General features: G+C 40.0%; 1 protein-coding gene and 2 long non-coding RNA genes across 4 annotated transcripts in view; all 3 read right to left on the bottom strand.

Annotated features, from left to right (window-relative positions):
• LOC103435364 (inosine-5'-monophosphate dehydrogenase 2-like) overlaps positions 1–21,647 on the bottom strand; it is a 45,810-nt gene that overhangs the window by 13,893 nt on the left and 10,270 nt on the right. The window lies entirely within an intron of this gene.
• Positions 3,802–4,495, bottom strand: LOC114819290 (uncharacterized). The gene is made up of 2 exons (XR_003773609.2): positions 4,448–4,495; positions 3,802–3,945 (listed from the first exon to the last, which is right to left on the bottom strand). It is a non-coding gene; the product is annotated as an uncharacterized lncRNA (long non-coding RNA).
• On the bottom strand, positions 4,584–21,634 carry LOC139195766 (uncharacterized). 2 transcript variants are annotated; one of them, XR_011580702.1, is made up of 8 exons: positions 21,406–21,634; positions 20,853–20,939; positions 12,784–12,913; positions 12,609–12,702; positions 7,548–7,612; positions 6,088–6,152; positions 5,422–5,486; positions 4,584–4,721 (listed from the first exon to the last, which is right to left on the bottom strand). It is a non-coding gene; the product is annotated as an uncharacterized lncRNA (long non-coding RNA). The 2 variants fall into 2 exon arrangements; XR_011580701.1 differs by lacking the exon at positions 12,609–12,702.

Here is a 21,647-nt window from a genome sequence, read left to right as displayed (position 1 = left end):
TTGAAATTTTATTTTAAGTGATTTCTTTTTAAAAATAGGTCATACAAATATCATATATAACAAACAAAAAAAGGGTTAGAGAAAGAAGAAAAAAAATCTGACATTATCAACAACCATCAAATTAACTTTTGATATTTACCTTTTATCATCATCATTGTAGATACTAGTTTGGTATTGATGTGCTTTTTAAAAAAACTGCTTCTGTTGTACTGTGAGAATAAATAGCTGTAAAATAAATCAGTTAAGTATTTGGTAAACTTTTTTTTTTAAAGTGCTTTAACAAAAAAGCAGTATTCAAGTGTTTGGTAACTTTTATATAAAACTGTTGTGTAGATGTTAAATGACTAACAGGGTATAATATTAAATGTTATAATAATTTATTTATTTTTCTTTATAATCTCTCTTACATTCACACTCTCTCCTCTCCCTCATTTTCTCCGCTGCTCATCCTCCCTCATCTCAACTTCACCGGATCTTCGAGTGTCAACGTCTCTGACCACACCTTCGAGGACGGACAAATTTGTTGAGGTATAAAATTAAATAAATACATGGTTTGTTTTTTGGGTTTTAAATTAGGGTTTTGTTATTGAATTTGATGAATTTCTTTGTGTCGTGCAAATAAGATTGGTTGGCATCTTATTAATTTATTGGGTGTTAATTTAGTGAATTCCTTGCGGATGAGAATCATCATTCCTGCCGGAGAAATCATCGGTCCTTTTATCACCCTAAGCATTTCCGTCAATTAAATTAATTTCTGGGTTATTTTTTAAGTTTATTTTACTATTTAATCATCGCATTTGATCGTGTGTAGGATTTGAAAGGAGGAGAGGGATAATCGTTGGTGCAGTGGTGGTCGGTGTCGAGCGGGAGTGGGAGGGATGACGGCGGTCCTAGGGATCTGATGCGGGGGGAGAACGAGCGAATAGGAAAGAGATCCTTCCAGTTGTTTTAGGGACAAGGATTGTAATTTTGTAAAACTAACGAGGATGTTATTGGAATTTAGAAAGTTTCATTAACATTGCACTGTAGCTCCGCATGTTTTGAAAAAAAAGCAGTTTTTTCAAAGCTATGATTTGCTGCTTCAGGATTTTGGTTTTTCTTCATCCTCAACGGTGAAAAAAAGCTGGGTTTAGTGTGTTTACCAAACACTAAAAGGACCCCAACTTTTTTCATCCCAGCTTTTAAAAAAATTTAAGCTGTCCCAAACGCAACCTTAGTAGCTAAATGTTATTGCTAGGTAAAGGTTTCTGGAGGCCCAGTAAAGCCAGGTTTGGGAGTGAGGTGCTTAAAAAAAAACACCCATGAAAAAAAGTTGTGAGGGTTTTAGGTGTTTGGTAAACTGAAAAAAAAAAGCTTATTTTTTAAGCTGCTGTGAGAATAAGCTGAAATCAAAGGAAAAAGCTGAAGCTACTATTTGCAGCTTTGGAAAACTGGTTTTTTTTCAAAGCACACGGAGCTACAATGCTCCTTTAATGAAAAGACCCACTATCAGACTGCTTTTTTTTCCAAAAGCGCTTTTACAAAAAAGTTTACCAAACACTCTGCTGATTTATTTCACAGCCACTTATTCTCACAGCACAGCCGCTTATTCTCACAGCAGTTTTTTTCCAAAGCACAGCAATATCAAACCAACCCTAAGTCATCCATACTATTATCGTTTTATGAGAGACTTTTAGTCTTCCATGAACATATAATTTCTTCTTGGTATTTTGCATGAGGTTTTCAATCATGGAAGAAAATAAAAGTCTGATTGGACCGGAAGTGGGAGCCTATCAATGTCATACTTCGAATCTTCCAAACCCCCGACTAACTCTTCAGTCATTGCCAATGCATGCTCCTCACGTTATCTGTGAGGATGTGAGGCATGTCCTACTTAGAAGAGATTTTTTCAAGTATGGGTTATTCAAGCGTTATTTCATATGTCATAACAAAAGTGAGAAAATGATATATTTTTATGTGTCTCTCCACTTATTTTATAACATGTGATGTCACATCTCGCTCCCGACATACGTCCAGGATCGACACGTGACGTCACCAAATACCCGTATCTCTATCTTACCTTTCCTCCGAAATACGGCAAAGCACAACTAGATAATCGAATCGCATAGTAATTTTTCGTATACTCTATGGATGCATCTAACCTCCTCGTTAGTCTGCCTACCTACTCTAAACAGGGATCAAGTCATTTGTAGTTCACCATTCACTACACTCGAACATTCATCACATAAACCACTATGTCCCAATATAATACTACGATTCAGGCATGCAACATCTCAAGGAACATTCGACGAAGCACAATAATATTCTTTAATCATCTTGCCATTTACACACACATATGCATTCTAACACCAACCAATAATCACACCAATCAATAACACATACAATACATCGAAATGCAGGGCTAGAGCGATACAGTTCGGCCGAAGCCTATATCTCTGAAGCTGAAATCGAATCTAATGAACCAACAAGTCAAATGATGCAATTTTGGACCACTCAACGAAATCCATCAACATCGGGTTCTGGACCACTCAATGGAACCAAAACACCAAGTGGGATTCCGGACCACTCAACAGAATCCAAACCAGGATACGATTCCGGATCACTTAACAGAACTGCAGAGTAGAAGGGATTCCGGACCTCTCAACAGAATCCAAGTGGATACGATTCTGGACCACTCAACGGAATCGCGAAGTATAATGCATATCGAACCACTCAATGAAATCCCTTCTACTTGGATGTGACTGTCGTGTCGTTATTGTATGTGACAGTCTCTACTTGGATGTGACTTTCGTGTCATTATTTGCAAATTTTCTAAACAACGAAATTGTTATTAAAACTCCAAAATTGTCATTGCCACTCTAGTCGCTTTCTTATTTGTTTTTTTACTAATGAGAAATACAGAGATTTTTCTATGGAAATTTCCGAATTCTAATGAAGCCGTGTAGGAACAGATGATAATGAATGCATGATGGAGATTGCTAGCCGCGGAAGTCTTGGCACACCACTTAGTCTTTGGTGGAAAATCCAATGGCAGCGGAGACTTTGAATGGTGAGTCTCCTGCAGTATCTGTTAGAGAGCAGAATTGAAAGGGATTGGAAGAGAGAAGAGAGAAGAGAGAGGCAATTGGCAAAGCAATTGACTCATTGAGGATGATTTTTAATTTGTGGTAATTTTTTATTGTTTACTAGCGATAGTCTAACTAATTTATCTAACGTCCACAGAAGACGAGAAAATTCAGACAAGAACAAAAAAAAGCAAACGACTGACAAAAGACTTGAAACAAGAACGGAAACATTTGCTGGTAACTCTGGTTTGCAGCGACGAGAGGTAGAGACATAATTCCAATGTTTGTTCAATAGCACAGTGCAAGTGCATTTGTAAATTCCCACACAGGGAAGAATAAAAATTAAAAAAAAAAATTAAAAAAGCACGTGTAGAACACTTTTCAAAATATAGCATAAAGAAGAAAATTTGAATGAAAACTTGCAACATAATTGGAAGCGGTGATTGTCGAGAATGCCGAGATACATTCTTTCTCTCTACTACTTTTCTGATTTAGACATCGGAGGCATATAGAATGGAAATATGTAAATCATCAAAATTTAAGTGCAAAGAGCATATGAGGAAGAGAACAAGTTGTTTGTTCACGTCAAGTGCACTGCATGGAGAAATGCATAATTCCCTGCAGATACCTTCTTCTGATACCATCTTCTGTTGTTAGATTAGTAACCATGGGCATGCTAATATGCTATGCTTATGCTTATGCGTACCAATATATATAAGATTTCACTATTGTCATATTTCAGTAGTTACCGTTTTATTTAGTAGGGTCGTAATCTTTCATTGTATTCTTTCACTGTAGAAAAATACTAGAAAATGGACCCGCGCGTTGCTGCGGGACTTGAATGCATCACCTTGAACTGTACGAATAAGATACATTTTACCTGAATGAGGAGAGGGATAGATGAGTGAATGCGGCAGTTGATATGTACTTATTACATCAATTACTATGACTAAATGACGTGTCAATTCCATCATTATGCAATAAAAAAACATAGGGCTAACGAATATGATCAATCATTCTAACATTCTTCCTAGGTTATCCAATCTAAATGACTAAAATGGCTAATTTCGTTGACCAATTAACCGGATTAGCTAACACTTCCTAAAGAGATATTCTTCATGCTTCACATCTCTAACTGGAGCTGTAATAGAATTCTAGCATAGTATCCCAAATGCTATTGAATTGGATGACGAAAATGCAGAATTTCTAAATAGCTCATCAAATATTTGTGATTTGTGAATGAAGGTTTTGTATTCATGAATAACGATCATATGCTTCACAATTATCGTGCTAAGTAATTACCAATCACATAATTTAAATCCAGGCACAAAAGCTTTACTAAATAGGCTTTGAATATGCTATCAGGGCACATGATTATATACCTAAAAATGTCAACAAACCAGCTTCTTCCTCCCACGACCCGACTTTCTGAAATTTTTAAATAAAATAAATCCTTTAGCAATTGAGAGAAATTTGAGATATATACAAATCAAAAAGCAGAGGAGCAGAATGTTCAAATCTAATTACACCAGAATCTCAAAACAAACGATGCCCCGGAAATAGCCATGCCCTATTGCTTCTCGTTCCCATTTTGCTCTGAAATGGGGGTTTGACTCATAGTTTGCTCTGGAATGGGAGTTTGACTTATAGTTTGATCTGCAATGGCAATTTGAGTTATAGTTTGCTCTAGAATGGGAGTTTGAATCTTGACCGAATAAAATTATTGATCTAAACCGTTCTATTTATTAATGCTTGTTCAGAGATATAATCATACCAAACAGAAACAATCCATTGCTAACATCAGCAACCCTAATTTCCCACCAAAAAGAACTTAGCTCAATAGATTTCTTAGGAAACGATTCTTAGTCACTGCGAACCACGAACTACGCAACCGAAACAGAACCAGATTAAATAAGAGCACTTTCAGTAAAGAAAACAAAGTGAAATATGTTTTCCATGCAAAGAATCTTTTCGCTCTCCGTTCAACACTTTTGATACGTTTTATTTAAAATGGTTTCTGGAATCGGTCATCTCACAGGGTATTCTAACTCTCTTTTTCATTCATTTCACGCAAACCAATCATACATTTAAAATAGGGCTTGAATAGCCTATAATGTAAACCACACGAAAAAAGATTTAGAACTTGGTTTAGCGGCTGAGAATAATTTGTGCCTCCAAATACTAATGCTTACCCATAACCTAGAATTTAAAATTAGCATTTCGTGGCATTAGGATGTGAAAACTGAAGCGGCAGGTGGCAGCAGTGGTACCAAATTACAATTCTAAATCTAGTAACAGAATTCGGTTGATAATTAACCTAGAATATAAAATCTTAAAAAGTTAGAGCAAAAATCACCTCAAATCTTTGCTTCGCTTGCACTTTGGTATTGTGGGGTTGACTTGTAAATGGTAGATAAAGTCCTGAAAACCGAGAATGAAAAGCATTCTTTCAGTTAACCAAAAAAGCATTCATAAACGGAGTAAGACATGTAAACAAAAAATAAATCTTGGAAAGCAGACATAAACAAACTTCAATCACAATTACTTTAATACATATTTGGATACAAAGGAAAATTGAATTTATTTTGATATAAAGAAAATTAACTAATGCAGGAAGAACATTTGTGCCTCAATGGCGTGAGAAGTACTCAAAACAAACTTTGTGATGTGCAAACAAAAAATGATCATGCTCTCCAACCTAATGCAGGAAAAACATTTGAATTCTTCCATGATATCCATGTTTTGCACATTTAAATATTTATATACCAATTGAGAATAACAATTTAAAGCCCCCACCTACCCCTTTCTCCCCCACTCGAAAAATTCACCTAAAAACCACATTAATCACCACAGTTTAAGAATCCAGATTTTTTCAACAAAAAAGAATCAGTCTTCAATTATTAGCCTAAATATTGATTTGCAAATACAATGTACAAAAGAGTTGTTCAATAGCTCATTTTGGATTATAGGAAGTCCATTCAAAGAACTGAAAAAGCATAAATGAAAATATTCAAGAACCAACGTTTTTTGGAAACCACTGGTTCTAGTTTTGTGATCTTTGATTCATTTAGTGAGAACCAAATTAATCTGAAATAAAGAAACCTGTTTGTTAAATCAACTCAGAATTCAAAACTAATATAGATTGATAGTGAAAAAAAGTATTCGCACAAACATAATGCAATACACACGTGTAATATACAATTGAGTAAGATACTTTGATGCCATGTGGATCATTAACTGTTCCCTTGAACCACAATTGTATTTGAAATTAAGAGAAAATTTGAAAGAGATCCAATTTTATAGCCCATCTTTTGAAATAGATCCAATTTTTAGTGACTTTTGATTTTTGAAATAGGTCTAATTTTTAGTCCAATTGGACCCATATCAAAAGACCCCTTGAATTAATGTACTAAAGATTAATGTTATTTACATTGAAAACGTCGAGTAGATTGTTATATCAAAAGATTTGACCACACAGGTAGGCCATGCGGCTTTGGATCGATATTAGTACACTTACATACAAAAAAATTATGAAATATTGATTGGTTGATTAATAACGTTAATGAAGATTCTTGTTTTTGGCGTGTGTCAATGAATATTGTTTTGTTACGTCATTTTATTACTTAACATTATTAGTTAAATTAAATACATAATGTTATGATAACTTAACGTTATTGGTAACAACATACTAAGTTTCAAAAAACAACATTGAACTTAACTAAGCTTAATGTGAGGATTATGTTGAATTTAAATCATGGATCTCTGCTCTAATCTGTGTATGACACACAGCATACACATTTTAAAACAAACAATAACAATCACAAAAGAACGAACAGAGTGATGGCATAAAAATCTCAAGCATGTGGCATCATCTGTCAATGAACAAAAATCAGATGTATCATGTATTGTAGAGGAATAGATAACTGAGAATTCCATTCACAGAGTCACCACCACAACAACAAGGAATAGAAGCATGAACAAAAACATGCAAAACACAGTGTTTTTTGCAGAGAGGTTGTAAAACTGAAAAAGCAGCAGAGCAGGAGGAAAAAGAGAAATTGAGAGCAAGGTGGTAGCCAAAAGAGAAAACCAGAGTTATTAATATCTTCTTAGCTCTCCTAATTTAATAATTTAAACTCAAAATAAATTCTATCAGATGTCTTTCCGGATCCATGTTTTGAGAAAGATGGTATTTGTCCAAGGAGAGCGGCAGTTTTCCTTTCTAAAAAAAGGGAAGCCAACAGCAATCGTGAATAAAAGTGGGTAGAGAATATAAAATTCTACTTGTCTTTTCTTGTGGCTTTGGTGGGTTTGGCAAATGGTTTTTTTTTTTTGTTTAAGGCAATGGACGGCAGCAGGAAAGGGTGGAGAGCAGACAGGCAGCAGCAAAACAGCAGAAAAGCAAGAAATAATCAAATTGGACTCGAAGTTACCAATTTTTTATTCAAATAAACTAAAAAAAGGAGTTGGAATCAAACTAACCTCCGTTTTCTATATGCAGCAAACTGCATCTTGTTTTTGCCTTCGTTAGCAACATACCTTTCGCTCTGTACACACCAAAAAAACACAGTAAACACCTCATTCATTACTAATAGCCATTTCAATTAATTTATTATTTATACAAATTTTTCAACGATTCCGAAGCTCAGACAAAAATTGCAGGAGAAAATTGAGATTATATGCAATTGTATGTCAAATAACCTGAAAAATACCATATATTCAATATTAAGTGCATACACCTATAAACTAATCTTTATATATACTTTAAAATAATACTGATCAATGTAATCTAAAACATTGAAAACATTATCATACAATTAAAGAATAACACAACAACAACAACAACAACAAAGCCTTTTCCCACTAAGTGGGGTCGGCTATATGAATCCTAGAACGCCATTGCGCTCGGTTTTGTGTCATGTCCTCCGTTAGATCCAAGTACTCAAGTCTTTTCTTAGGGTCTCTTCCAAAGTTTTCCTAGGTCTTCCTCTACCCCTTCGGCCCTGAACCTCTGTCCCGTAGTCACATTTTCGAACCGGAGCGTCAGTAGGCCTTCTTTGCACATGTCCAAACCACCGGAACCGATTTTCTCTCATATTTCCTTCAATTTTGGCTACTCCTACTTTACCTCGGATATCCTCATTCCCAATCTTATCCTTTCTCGTGTGCCCATACATCCCACGAAGCATCCTCATCTCCGCTACACCCATTTTGTCTACGTGTTGATGCTTCACCGCCCAACATTCTGTGCCATACAACATCGCTGGCCTTATTGTCGTCCTATAAAATTTTCCCTTGAGCTTCAGTGGCCTACGACGGTCACACAACACGCCGGATGCACTCTTACACTTCATCCATCCAGCTTGTATTCTATGGTTGAGATCTCCATCTAATTCTCCGTTCTCTTGCAAGATAGATCCTAGGTAGCGAAAACGGTCACTTTTTGTGATCTTCGCTAGATTGCTCCAGTCATTAGTGTGGATAAGTATATAAATGGATAGAGATAGGAAAGCAAACACAAGATGTACGTGGTTCACCCAGATTGGCTACGTCCACGGAATAGAGGAGTTCTCATTAATTGTGAAGGGTTTACACAAGTACATAGGTTCAAGCTCTCCTTTAGTGAGTACAAGTGAATGATTTAGTACAAATGACATTAGGAAATATTGTGGGAGAATGATCTCGTAACCACGAAACTTCTAAGTACTGGAGTGGTATCGTCTTGACTTTCCTTATCTGTCTCATAGGTGGATGTGGCATCTTCTCTGGAAGTACTCTTCCTCCATCCAGGGGTGGTATCTGTAACTGGTGGAGATGCACAAGGTAATGTATCAATGTCACTTGAAGCTTACTTGTAGTTTCAGGCTTGGTCAAGCGCGATACAAACCATGTAGTAGGAGTCCCCCAAGTCGCCGAGCTAGGGGATATGCTGAAAGAGGTGACAGACAAGGTAAGCAATCAGAGCTCCGGCTGATTGTTCACATTCTCCCTATCTTGCAGGCAGCATGAAGGATAAAGAGAAGAAAATTGAGAAGATATGATATGGGATACTTTTGCTTTTGAAGAAGTAACTTTCCACAGGCTTATTCTTGAACTGGGCTGGAGGGTTTTCTGGTTTCCTCCAGAGATAAGGCCGACTGAAGAATTTGAGGGTCAAAACAAGTCCATCAAATCTAGAGTACGTTCGACCCTGCTGATATGGGATACTTTTGCTTTTGACAGAGTAATGGATGTATCGGCACGTGCGCTGTTACGCTTGTCTCCACATGCTTCCTTGTATCCTTCTCACTTGCCCTATCTGTTCCTCAGGCAGATGCGGGATCTTCCCTGGAAGCATAAGATGTTGAAGATGAGTACTTGAGAGCAATGCCAGGTAAGTAATCAAGTAAGGGGTTCCAGGCAGTCAGTTCCTGGCTGGAAGCTTGATTCCAAGTGTTGACTGATTGCTCTCTTTCTCCTTGTCTTGCAGGTAAGAACAATGCCAAAGGAAAAGACAGGGAAAAAGCATGATATGGGATACTCTTGCTTTTAACCCTGATGATATAAGATATTCTTGCTCTAGTATAGCTTGTTTACAGAGGTATTATCGGGGGGAAAGAAAGCTGAATATTTCGAAAAGCTTCGTTAGGAGTGCCATCTCAGATAAGAGGAAGGGTTGAGCATTTTTACAGGTCTGCCTGTCCGTTGGAGATGGAGGTCGACATATATAGGAGTCTCCCTAACATCAAGTAATAATGTTATTCCTTTACCCTGCTTGGTCATAGCACGGTAGTGGGAGCTGCCAGCTTCACAAGTTTTAACTCTGTCAGAGCACTTTTGAAAAAGTAGTCTGTGGTATCTGGAAAGCTGATGTTGTGTGTGAAGATTACAAACAAGCTTTATCCAAGGAGATCCAGCTCTTGAAGTTGGGAAAGTGGTGCCTCTTCGATTTTCAAACAAGCAATCCTGTCGGGGATCTGGCTATCGAGATTCGGAGAACGATGCCTCTTCGATTTTTGAGAAAGCAATCCTACTGGGGGTCTGGCTCTCGAGATTCGGACAACGGTGTCTTCGATTTTTGAGAAAGTAATCATGTTGGGAGTCGGGCTCTCGAGATTCGAAGGGCGGTGCATCTTCGATTTTGGAGCAAGCAATCTTGTTGGGAGTGTTTTCTCGAATGTGAGTAAAGGTTGGGCATGTTTGCTAGTCTACCTTGCCACGAAGCACAGAGGTTGACACACAGGGACTTTCCAATTATCCAGCAGTAGTACTGTTCCTTTACCCTCTCTTCGATTTTTTAGAAAGTAATCATGTTAGGAGTCTGGCTCTCGAGATTCGGAGGGCGGTGCCTCTTCGATTTTGGAGCAAGCAATCTTGTTGGGAGTGTTTTCTCGAATGTGAGTAAAGGTTGGGCATCTTTGCTAGTCTACCTTGCCACGAAGCACAGAGGTTGACACACAGGGACTTTCCAATTATCCAGCCGTGGTACTGTTCCTTTACCCTCTCTTCGATTTTTGAGAAAGTAATCATGTTGGGAGTCTGGCTCTCGAGATTCGGAGGGCGGTGCCTCTTCGATTTTGGAGCAAGCAATCTTGTTGGGAGTGTTTTCTCGAATGTGAGTAAAGGTTGGGCATGTTTGCTAGTCTACCTTGCCACAAAGCACAGAGGTTGACACACCGGACTTTCCAATTATCCAGCAGTGGTACTATTCCTTTACCCTTGTGGGTAATAATATGGTAGCTAGACCTTCAAAATTTATGTGTCTAAACTTTGTTAGCGTTGTTTCTTTGCTAATCTTTTACCTTTCTTGGTAAGAGCGATGTAGTGGGAGCTGCAAGCTTCACGTGTCTCAACTTTGTCAGAGAACTTTGGCAAAGTTATATGTGGTACCCATGAGCTACTGTTGCGTGTGGGAAGTGGGTGATTGAACAGTACGATTCATGTGCTTTCTACTTCGCCAGAAATCTTCGACAGAATGCCCATAATTTCCGCAAAGCTGAGTGTGCATGTGACAGGTGCTGACAAGGCTGGAAAAGTAGGTGCCTCTTCGATTTCTGAGATCGGCCCGCGTGGTCTCTGAGCAGCCCAGCTTTTGAGAAAGCAAGCCTCTTCGATTTCTGAGATCGGCCTTCGTGGTCTTTGAGCAGCCCAGCTTTTGAGAAAGCACACGCCTCTTCGATTTCTGAGATCGACCCTCGTGGTCTCTGAGCAGCCCAGCTTTTGAGAAAGCAAACGCCTCTTCGATTTCTGAAGCTTCATCGAGTGCAGATTTTTATAGGGGCTGACATTAAGTTCCAAAGCACACTTGAATATCCACCAGTTGAAGCTCCATTCTTGCACTTCTAAGATCTTGATTTGTCCGACCTCTTCTCTCTTCAACACCTTTGAAAATGTCTGGCCCCTCCGACCGTCGTTTTGACTTGAACCTTGTTGAAGAGGCAGCCCCGCCTTCTCCAGACAACATATGGCCCCCATCCTTCGTCTCCCCTACTGGTCCTCTTACCGTTGGGGATTCCGTGATGAAGAATGATATGACCGCTGCGGTAGTGGCCAGGAACCTTCTCACTCCCAAAGATAACAGACAACTTTCCAAACGATCTGATGAGTTGGCTGTTAAGGATTCTCTGGCTCTTAGTGTTCAGTGTGCAGGTTCTGTGTCGAATATGGCCCAACGCCTATTTTCTCGAACCCGCCAATTTGAATCATTGGCGGCTGAAGTGATGAGTCTCAAACAGGAGATTAGAGGGCTCAAACATAAGAATAAACAGTTGCACCGGCTCGCACATGACTATGCTACAAACATGAAGAGGAAGCTTGACTAGATGAAGGAATCTGATGGTCAGGTTTTACTTGATCATCAGAGATTTGTGGGTTTGTTCCAAAGGCATTTATTGCCTTCGTCTTCTGGGGCTGTACCGCGTAATGAAGCTCCAAATGATCAACCTCTGATGCCTCCTCCTTCTAGGGTTCTGTCCAGTACTGAGGCTCCGAATGATCCCCCTCCGGTGCCTTCTCTTTCTGGGGCTCTACCGACTGCTGAGACTTCTCCTAAGCAACCTTTGTGAATGCTCCATCTTGTTTGTTTATTTTGACTCAAGTATATGTACATATTTGTAACTTATCGGGGATATCAATAAATAAGTTTTCCTTCATTTCAACGTATTGTGTTAAATACACCAAAGCCTTCTTCGCTAAGTTCTTTGAATTTTCTTTTGTTGAAGCTTGTATGTTGAAGCTTTGTGAGTGGAGCATGTAGGTTAAGGTAGTGTTCCCTTAATTTCCCGAGTGAGGAAAACTTCTCGGTTGGAGACTTGGAAAATCCAAGTCACTGAGTGGGATCGGCTATATGAATCTTAGAACGCCATTGTGTTCTGTCCTGTGTCATTTTCCAATTCTCAGCTAGCATGATAAAGACCATGGATAATTTATTGTGTCCATTTTCCTGCCATCTTTAGTGACCAGAAACAAAATTTCTTATCAAATGTGTTAATGCTGAAATATATAGGATGACGGAGAAAATTCCAGTGAAGATTGGTTGAGGAAATTGACAGTGTCACTACTCGCCTTTGGAAATTTGTCTTTTCTGGAAACCCTTTCAAAGTGTTTAGGATCCGAAAACTTGTAATCGATTATAGCGTGCCTAAAATCAAACAATGACCTTCACAAAAACTAACTCAAAAACCCTAAATCCCTAAACCAGAAATTCACAAAATAAAAAAAACCCTAATTCACAAATTACTTAGTGTTTTCGACAGAGGTGATGTGGCGGCGGTGGTCGCGACGGCAGTGATGGGGTGACAATGGTGAATCGTGATGGTCTGAGCTGCATAACGGCGATTGCACGAAAACCACAACCACCTTCTCAAATTCTAAAATATCCATCAAAACAGAAAGTGAGGAAATCAAATTTGAAAAACAAAAATATAAACTCCACTGATACAAATAAGAAATACAGAGAGTTACGAAACACATGGCACGGTTTAGACAACCAATCTGACCACAAAATGTCATAGCAACCTATTACAGTAACATTTATAGCCATTCTATATTGTAAGCACCCCCTTCCTAAACTATGTATATAGACATTTTTAGCTTGAATGATAACAATACAACAACAACAACAAAGCCTTTTCCCACTAAGTGGGGTCGGCTATATGAATCCTAGAACGCCATTGCGCTCGGCTTTGTGTCATGTCCTCCGTTAGATCCAAGTACTCAAGTCTTTTCTTAGGGTCTCTTCCAAAGTTTTCCTAGGTATTCTTCTACCCCTTCGGCCCTGAACCTCTGTCCCATAGTCACATTTTCGAACCGGAACGTCAGTAGGCCTTTTTTGCACATGTCCAAACCACCGAACCAATTTTCTCTCATATTTCCTTCAATTTTGGCTACTCCTACTTTACATCGGATATCCTCATTCTCAATCTTATCCTTTCTCGTGTGCCCATACATCCCACGAAGCATCCTCATCTCCGCTACACCAAATTTGTGTACGTGTTGATGCTTCACCGCCCAACATTCTGTGCCATACAACATCGCTGGCCTTATTGCCGTCCTATAAAATTTTCCCTTGAGCTTCAGTGGCCTACGACGGTCACACAACACGCCGGATGCACTCTTACACTTCATCCATCCAGCTTGTATTCTATGGTTAAGATCTCCATCTAATTCTCCGTTCTCTTGCAAGATAGATCCTAGGTAGCGAAAATGGTCACTTTTTGTGATCTTCGCTAGATTGCTCCAGTCATTAGTGTGGATAAGTATATAAATGGATAGAAATAGGAAAGCAAACACAAGATGTACGTGGTTCACCCAGATTGGCTACATCCGCGGAATAGAGGAGTTCTCATTAATTGTGAAGGGTTTACACAAGTACATAGGTTCAAGCTCTCCTTTAGTGAGTACAAGTGAATGATTTAGTACAAATGACATTAGGAAATATTGTGGGAGAATGATCTCGTAACCACGAAACTTCTAAGTACCGAAGTGTGGTATCGTCTTGACTTGCTTTATCTGTCTCATAGGTAGATGTGGCATCTTCTCTGGAAGTACTCTTCCTCCATCCAGGGGTGGTATCTGTAACTGGTGGAGATGCACAAGGTAATGTATCAATTTCACTTGAAGCTTACTTGTAGTTTCAGGCTTGGTCAAGCGCGATACAAACCATGTAGTAGGAATCCCCCAAGTCGCCGAGCTAGGGGATCTGCTGAAAGAGGTGACAGACAAGGTAAGCAATCAGAGCTCCGGCTGATTGTTCACATTCTCCCTATCTTGCAGGCAGCATGAAGGATAAAGAGAAGAAAATTGAGAAGATATGATATGGGATACTTTTGCTTTTGAAGAAGTAACTTTCCACAGGCTTATTCTTGAACTGGGCTGGAGGGTTTTCTGGTTTCCTCCAGAGTATAAGGCCGACTGAAGAATTTGAGGGTCAAAACAAGTCCATCAAATCTAGAGTACGTTCGACCCTGCTGATATGGGATACTTTTGCTTTTGACAGAGTAGTGGATGTATCGGCACGTGTGCTATTACGCTTGTCTCCACATGCTTCCTTGTATCCTTCTCACTTGCCCTATCTGTTCCTCAGGCAGATGTGGTATCTTCCCTGGAAGCATAAGATGTTGAAGATGAGTACTCGAGAGCAATGCCAGGTAAGTAATCAGGTAAGGGGTTCCAGGCAGTTAGTTCATGGCTGGAAGCTTGATTCCAAGTGCTGGCTGATTGCTCTATTTCTCCTTGTCTTGCAGGTAAGAACAATGCCAAAGGAAAAGACAGGAAAAAAGCATGATATGGGATACTCTTGCTTTTAACCCTGATGATATGAGATATTCTTGCTCTAGTATAGCTTGTTTACAGAGGTATTATCGGGGGGAAAGAAAGCTGAATATTTCGAAAGGCTTCGTTGGGAATGCCCTCTCAGATAAGAGGAAGGTTTAAGCATTTTTGCAGGTCTGCCTGTCCGGTGGGGATGGAGGTCGACATATATAGGAGTCTCCCTAACATCAAGTAATAATGCTATTCCTTTACCCTGCTTGGTCATAGCACGGTAGTGGGAGCTGCCAGCTTCACATGTTTTAACTCTGTCAGAGCACTTTGAAAAAGTGGTCTGTGGTATCTGGAAAGCTGATTTTGTGTGTGAAGATTACAGACAAGCTTTATCCAAGGAGATCCAGCTCTTGAAGTTGGGAAAGTGGTGCCTCTTCGGTTTTCGAACAAGCAATCATGTCGAGGATCTGGCTCTCGAGATTCGGAGAACGATGCCTCTTCAATTTTTGAGAAAGCAATCCTGCTGGTCTACCTTACCACGAAGCACAGAGGTTGACACACAGGGACTTTCCAATTATCCAACAGTGGTACTGTTCCTTTACCCTCTCTTCGATTTTTGAGAAAGTAATCATGTTGGGAGTCTGGCTCTCGAGATTCGGAGGGCGGTGCCTCTTCGATTTTGGAGCAAGCAATCTTGTTGGGAGTGTTTTCTCGAATGTGAGTAAAGGTTGGGCATGTTTGCTAGTCTACATTGCCACGAAGCACAGAGGTTGACACACAGGGAATTTCCAATTATCCAGCAGTGGTACTGTTCCTTTACCCTCAATTCGATTTTTGAGAAAGTAATCATGTTGGGAGTCTGGCTCTCGAGATTCGGAGGGCGGTGCCTCTTCGATTTTGGAGCAAGCAATCTTGTTGGGAGTGTTTTCTCGAATGTGAGTAAAGGTTGGGCATGTTTGCTAGTCTACCTTGCCACGAAGCACAGAGGTTGACACACCGAGACTTTCGAATTATCCAGCAGTGGTACTGTCCCTTTACCCTTGTGGGTAATAATATGGTAGCTAGACCTTCAAAATTTATGTGTCTAAACTTTGTTAGTGTTGTTTCTTTGCTATTCTTTTACCCTTTTTGGTCAGAGCGATGTAGTGGGAGCTGCAAGCTTCACGTGTCTCAACTTTGTCAGAGAACTTTGGCAAAGTTATATGTGGTACCCATGAGCTACTGTTGTGTGTGGGAAGTGGGTGATTGAACAGTACGATTCATGTGCTTTCTACTTCGCCAGAAATCTTCGACAGAATGCCCATAATTTTCGCAAAGTTGAGTGTGTGTGTGACAGGTGCTGACAAGGCTGGAAAAGTAGGTTCCTCTTCGATTTCTGAGATCGGCCCTCGTGGTCTCTGAGCAGCCCAGCTTTTGAGAAAGCAAGCCTCTTCGATTTCTGAGATCGACCCTCGTGGTCTCTGAGCAGCCCAGCTTTTGAGAAAGCACACGCCTCTTCGATTTCTGAGCAGGCGCCTCTTCGATTTCTGAAGCTTCGTCGAGTGCAGATTTTTATAGGGGCTGACATTAAGTTCCAAAGCACACTTGAATATCCACCAGTAGAAGCTCCATTCTTGCACTTCTAAGATCTTGATTTGTCCGACCTCTTCTCTCTTCAACACTTTTGAAAATGTCTGGCCCCTCCGACCGTCGTTTTGACTTGAACCTTGTTGAAGAGGAAACCCCGCCTTCTCCAGACAACATATGGCGCCCATCCTTCGTCTCCCCTACTGGTCCTCTTACCGTTGGGGATTCCTTGATGAAGAATGATATGACCACTGCGGTAGTGGCCAGGAACCTTCTCACTCCCAAAGATAACAGACTGTTTTCCAAACGGTCTAATGAGTTGGCTGTTAAGGATTCTCTGGCTCTCAGTGTTCAGTGTGCAGGTTCTGTGTTTAATATGGCCCAACGCTTATTTGCTCGAACCCGCCAAGTTGAATCATTGGCGGCTGAAGTGATGAGTCTCAAACAGGAGATTAGAGGGCTCAAGCATGAGAATAAACAGTTGCACCAGCTCGCACATGACTATGCTACAAATATGAAGAGGAAGCTTGACCAGATGAAGGAATCTGATGGTCAGGTTTTACTTGATCATCAGAGATTTGTGGGTTTGTTCCAAAGGCATTTATTGCCTTCCTCTTCTGAGGCTGTACCGCGTAATGAAGCTCCAAATGATCAACCTCTGATGCCTCCTCCTTCTAGGGTTCTGTCCAGTACTGAGGCTCCGAATGATCCCCCTCCGGTGCCTTCTCTTTCTAGGGCTCTACCGACTGCTGAGACTTCTCCTAAGCAACCTTTGTGAAGGCTCCCTCTTGTTTGTTTATTTTGACTCAAGTATATGTACATATTTGTAACTTATCGGGGATATCAATAAATAAGTTTTCCTTCATTTCAACGTATTGTGTTAAATACACCAAAGCTTTCTTCGCTAAGTTCTTTGAATTTTCTTTTGTTGAAGCTTGTATGTTGAAGCTTTGTGAGTGGAGCATATAGGTTGAGGTAGTGTTCCCTTAATTTCCCGAGTGAGGAAAACTTCTCGGTTAGAGACTTGGAAAATCCAAGTCACTGAGTGGGATCGGCTATATGAATCTTAGAATGCCATTGTGTTCTGTCCTGTGTCATATCCTCCGTTAGATCCAAGTACTCTAAGTCTTTTCTTAGGGTCTCTTCCAAAGTTTTCCTAGGTCTTCCTCTACCCCTTCGGCCCTGAACCTCTGTCTCATAGTCGCATCTTCTAATCGGAGCGTCAGTAAGCCTTCTTTGCACATGTCCAAACCACCTTAACCGATTTTCTCTCATCTTTCCTTCAATTTCGGCTACTCCTACTTTACCCTGGATATCCTTATTCCTAATCTTATCCTTTCTCGTGTGCCCAGACATCCAACGAAGCATCCTCATCTCCGCTACACCCATTTTGTGTACGTGTTGATGCTTCACCGCCCAACATTCTGTGCCATACAGCATCGCCAGCCTTATTGCCGTCCTATAAAATTTTTCCTTGAGCTTCAGTGGCATACGACGAAGACCTTTAGATTCCAACACTTCTCTCCAAAGGTTAAGCTTTGCATTTACCCCTTCCTGAGTTTCATCTATCAACACTATATCGTCTGCGAAAAGCATACACCAAGGAATATCATCTTGAATATGTCCTGTTAACTCATCCATTACCAACGCAAAAAGGTAAGGACTTAAGGATGAGCCTTGATGTAATCCTACAGTTATGGGAAAGCTTTCGGTTTGTCCTTCATGAGTTCTTACGGCAGTCTTTGCTCCTTCATACATATCCTATATAGCTTGGATATATGCTACTCGTACTCCTTTCTTCTCTAAAATCTTCCAAAGAATGTCTCTTGGGACCCTATCATACGCTTTTTCCAAATCTATAAAGACCATGTGTAAATCCTTTTTCCCATCTCTATATCTTTCCATCAATTTTCGTAAGAGATAGATTGCCTCCATGGTTGAGCGCCCTGGCATGAACCCGAATTGGTTGTCCGAAACCCGTGTCTCTTGCCTCAATCTATGCTCAATGACTCTCTCCCAGAGCTTCATTGTATGACTCATTAGCTTAATACCCCTATAGTTCATGCAATTTTGTACATCCCCCTTATTCTTGTAGATAGGCACTAAAGTGCTCGTTCACCACTCATTTGGCATATTCTTCGTTTTCAAAATCCTATTGAAAAGGTCAGTGAGCCATGTTATACCTGTTTCTCCCAAAACTTTCCACACTTCGATTGGTATATCGTCTGGGCCTACTGCTTTTCTATGCTTCATCTTCTTCAAAGCTACAATCACTTCTTCCTTCCGGATTCTACGATAAAAATAGTAGTTTCTACACTCTTCTGAGTTACTCAACTCCCCTAAAGAAGCACTCCTTTCATGTCCTTCATTGAAAAGATTATGAAAATAATCTTTCCATCTGTCTTTAACCGCGTTCTCTGTAGCAAGAACCTTTCCATCCTCATCCTTGATGCACCTCACTTGATTTAGGTCCCTTGTCTTCTTTTCCCTTGCTCTAGCTAGTTTATAGATATCCAACTCTCCTTATTTGGTATCTAGTCGCTTATACATATCGTCATAAGCCGCTAACTTAGCTTCTCTCACAGCTTTCTTCGCCTCTTGCTTCGCTTTTCTATACCTTTCACCATTTTCATCGGTCTTATCCTTGTATAAGGTTTTACAACATTCCTTCTTAGCCTTCACCTTTGTTTGTACCTCCTCATTCCACCACCAAGATTCCTTTTGGTGTGGGGCAAAGCCCTTGGACTCTCCTAATACCTCTTTTGCTACTTTTCGGATACAACTAGCCATGGAATCCCATATTTGGTTAGCTTCCCCTCTCTATCCCACACACTGGGTGATTACTTTCTCTTTGAAAATGACTTGTTTTTCTTCTTTTAGATTCCACCATCTAGTCATTGGGCACTTCCAAGTCTTGTTCTTTTTTCTCACTCTTTTGATATGTACATCCATCACCAACAAGCGATGTTGATTAGCCACGCTCTCTCCTGGTATAACTTTGCAATCCTTACAAGTTATACGATCCCCTTTCCTCATTAGAAGAAAATCTATTTGTGTTTTTGACGACCCACTCTTGTAGGTGATCACATGTTCTTCTCTCTTCTTAAAGAAGGTGTTGGCTAAGAAGAGATCATATGCCATTGGAGTGCAAAATCCAAGATAGCTTCCCCATCCTCGTTTCTCTCCCCAAAACCATGGCCACCATGAAAACCTCCATAGTTGCCTGTCTCCCTGCCCACATGTCTATTTAAATCTCCTCCTATAAATAACTTCTCTATCTGAGCAATTCCTTGCACCAAGTCTCCAAGGTCTTCCCAAAATTTCTCCTTCGAACTCGTATCCAACCCTACTTGAGGTGCGTACGCACTAATCACATTGATAAGTTCTTGTCCTATTACAATCTTGATTGCCATGATTCTATCTCCTACCCTCTTGACATCTACAACATCTTGTGTCAAGGTCTTGTCCACGATGATGTCAACACCGTTTCTCGTTCTATTTGTGCCCGAATACCATAGTTTAAACCCTGAGTTTTCTAGATCCTTTGCCTTACGACCAACCCACTTAGTTTCTTGTATGCACATAATATTTATCCTTCTCCTCACCATAACTTCTACTACTTCCATAGATTTTCCAGTCAAGGTTCCTATATTCCACGTTCCTAAACGCATTTTGCTCTCTTGAACTCTACCCTTCTGTCCTAGCTTCTTCACCCTTCCCCGTCTAATAGGATCAAAGTACTTCTTTTGTGTGTCCCGTGTAAAGTTGATAGGAGCATATGCTCCCAAACAACTTTGAGTGGAGTCGTTCGAAAAGAAGTTTCTATAGCCCCCTTGCTCATTTAACACTGCATCCGGGTGCCGATGGAGATACAGCGACCCTTGCTCACTTATCACTATGCTCGGGCCACACAGCGCGCCACTTACGGGTGATGCCCTAGCTTTAGCGCGATTTCATTCTGGATTCATTTTCATAAGGATTCGACGTAATCATGGAGTGCCGGCTGTCGACTACCTGACGCCCTCCCCTCCTCCTTTATCCGGGCTTGGGACCGGCAATGTAAGATAAACTTACACGGCGGAGTTTTGAATGATAACAATAATGTAAAAAAAAAAAAGCAATCCTCGGTTTTAATCAAATTTTTGAACCACATACGTCGAGTAGGACACAATAGTGGTTCATAATTATAGACTGAAACACAACAATATTGATTAGTTATTGGTAGTGGAGTATTAAACTCACTGTTCTCTGTCCGGGAATAATTCGAGAGACAGAAGCTAATTTCAGAGTTCGTTCTTCTCCATGTGAATACCAGATTAGTGTGGTTTCATCCTGTTAAAGATACGAAAAATGAAGCCATTCAAGCGGTTAAGATATCTAGTAATGATCGTGGAGATGCGCAGCAGGAAGAAGATGTAAGATAAAAAACTTATTAGTGTGAAATGAATCCAATGTCCTAATGTAAAGAAAATTACTCACAGTAGAAATTCTGAATGGACGAAGTTTTGGCTTCCCTTTCCGGCTATACTTGATTAACTGGGAACCTTTTTTTAATGCAATCAGTGCCTTCATGAGAGAGAGAGAGAGAGAGAGGAAGATTAGGTGAAAAGTATTGCCAAATCACATAGAGATCAAAATCTTGAATATATATGTTTAACCATATCAAACATCATTTGCTGGATTCTACTCGGAGAAAATCACTTCAAAAAGTGGTGGCCATTCTAACAAAACGAACTCAATTAACCCGACATCTTAGTAAGTTATTAATCAGAAATATTAAAGGATACATAGCAGATTAATGCATAGCAGTTATGTATGCAAGGAATACATAATGATTTCTTCTTACACTCTTTGCAGCGAACTTGAGAGCCATTTGGTTAACTAAAAACATAAACATAAATTTTTATACCACATTCACAACAAATGACAATATAAACATAGAATACCAGTTCTGTATGTATACCAGATCAATTACATTATAAATCACAACATTGACAACAAATGATAAACATACAATTTACAAATTACTTACTTTTCAACTCCAGGAAACCGATTTTTGGCTTAATTTTCTCAGTGTCGAATTCTTATGATGGGCTTTCCAATGACAACAGCTGGTGAGTGACTATGAAATTTGGAGTACTCATCCAACATCCATGCCATGGTCTGAACATTGGTGCCCATATCGGGTGCGGGAACATCAGTATGAGTTCCAATGAGGCCATGGATTTTCTGAGCAAAGACGCGAGTCAGATACTCCAACTCGCTCAAACTTAA

The sequence above is a fragment of the Malus domestica genome, chromosome 05 (genome assembly GCF_042453785.1).
Source record: "Malus domestica chromosome 05, GDT2T_hap1".
In the NCBI taxonomy this organism is placed as follows: Eukaryota; Viridiplantae; Streptophyta; class Magnoliopsida; order Rosales; family Rosaceae; genus Malus; species Malus domestica.
This window is presented reverse-complemented; position numbering and strand designations above follow the sequence as displayed.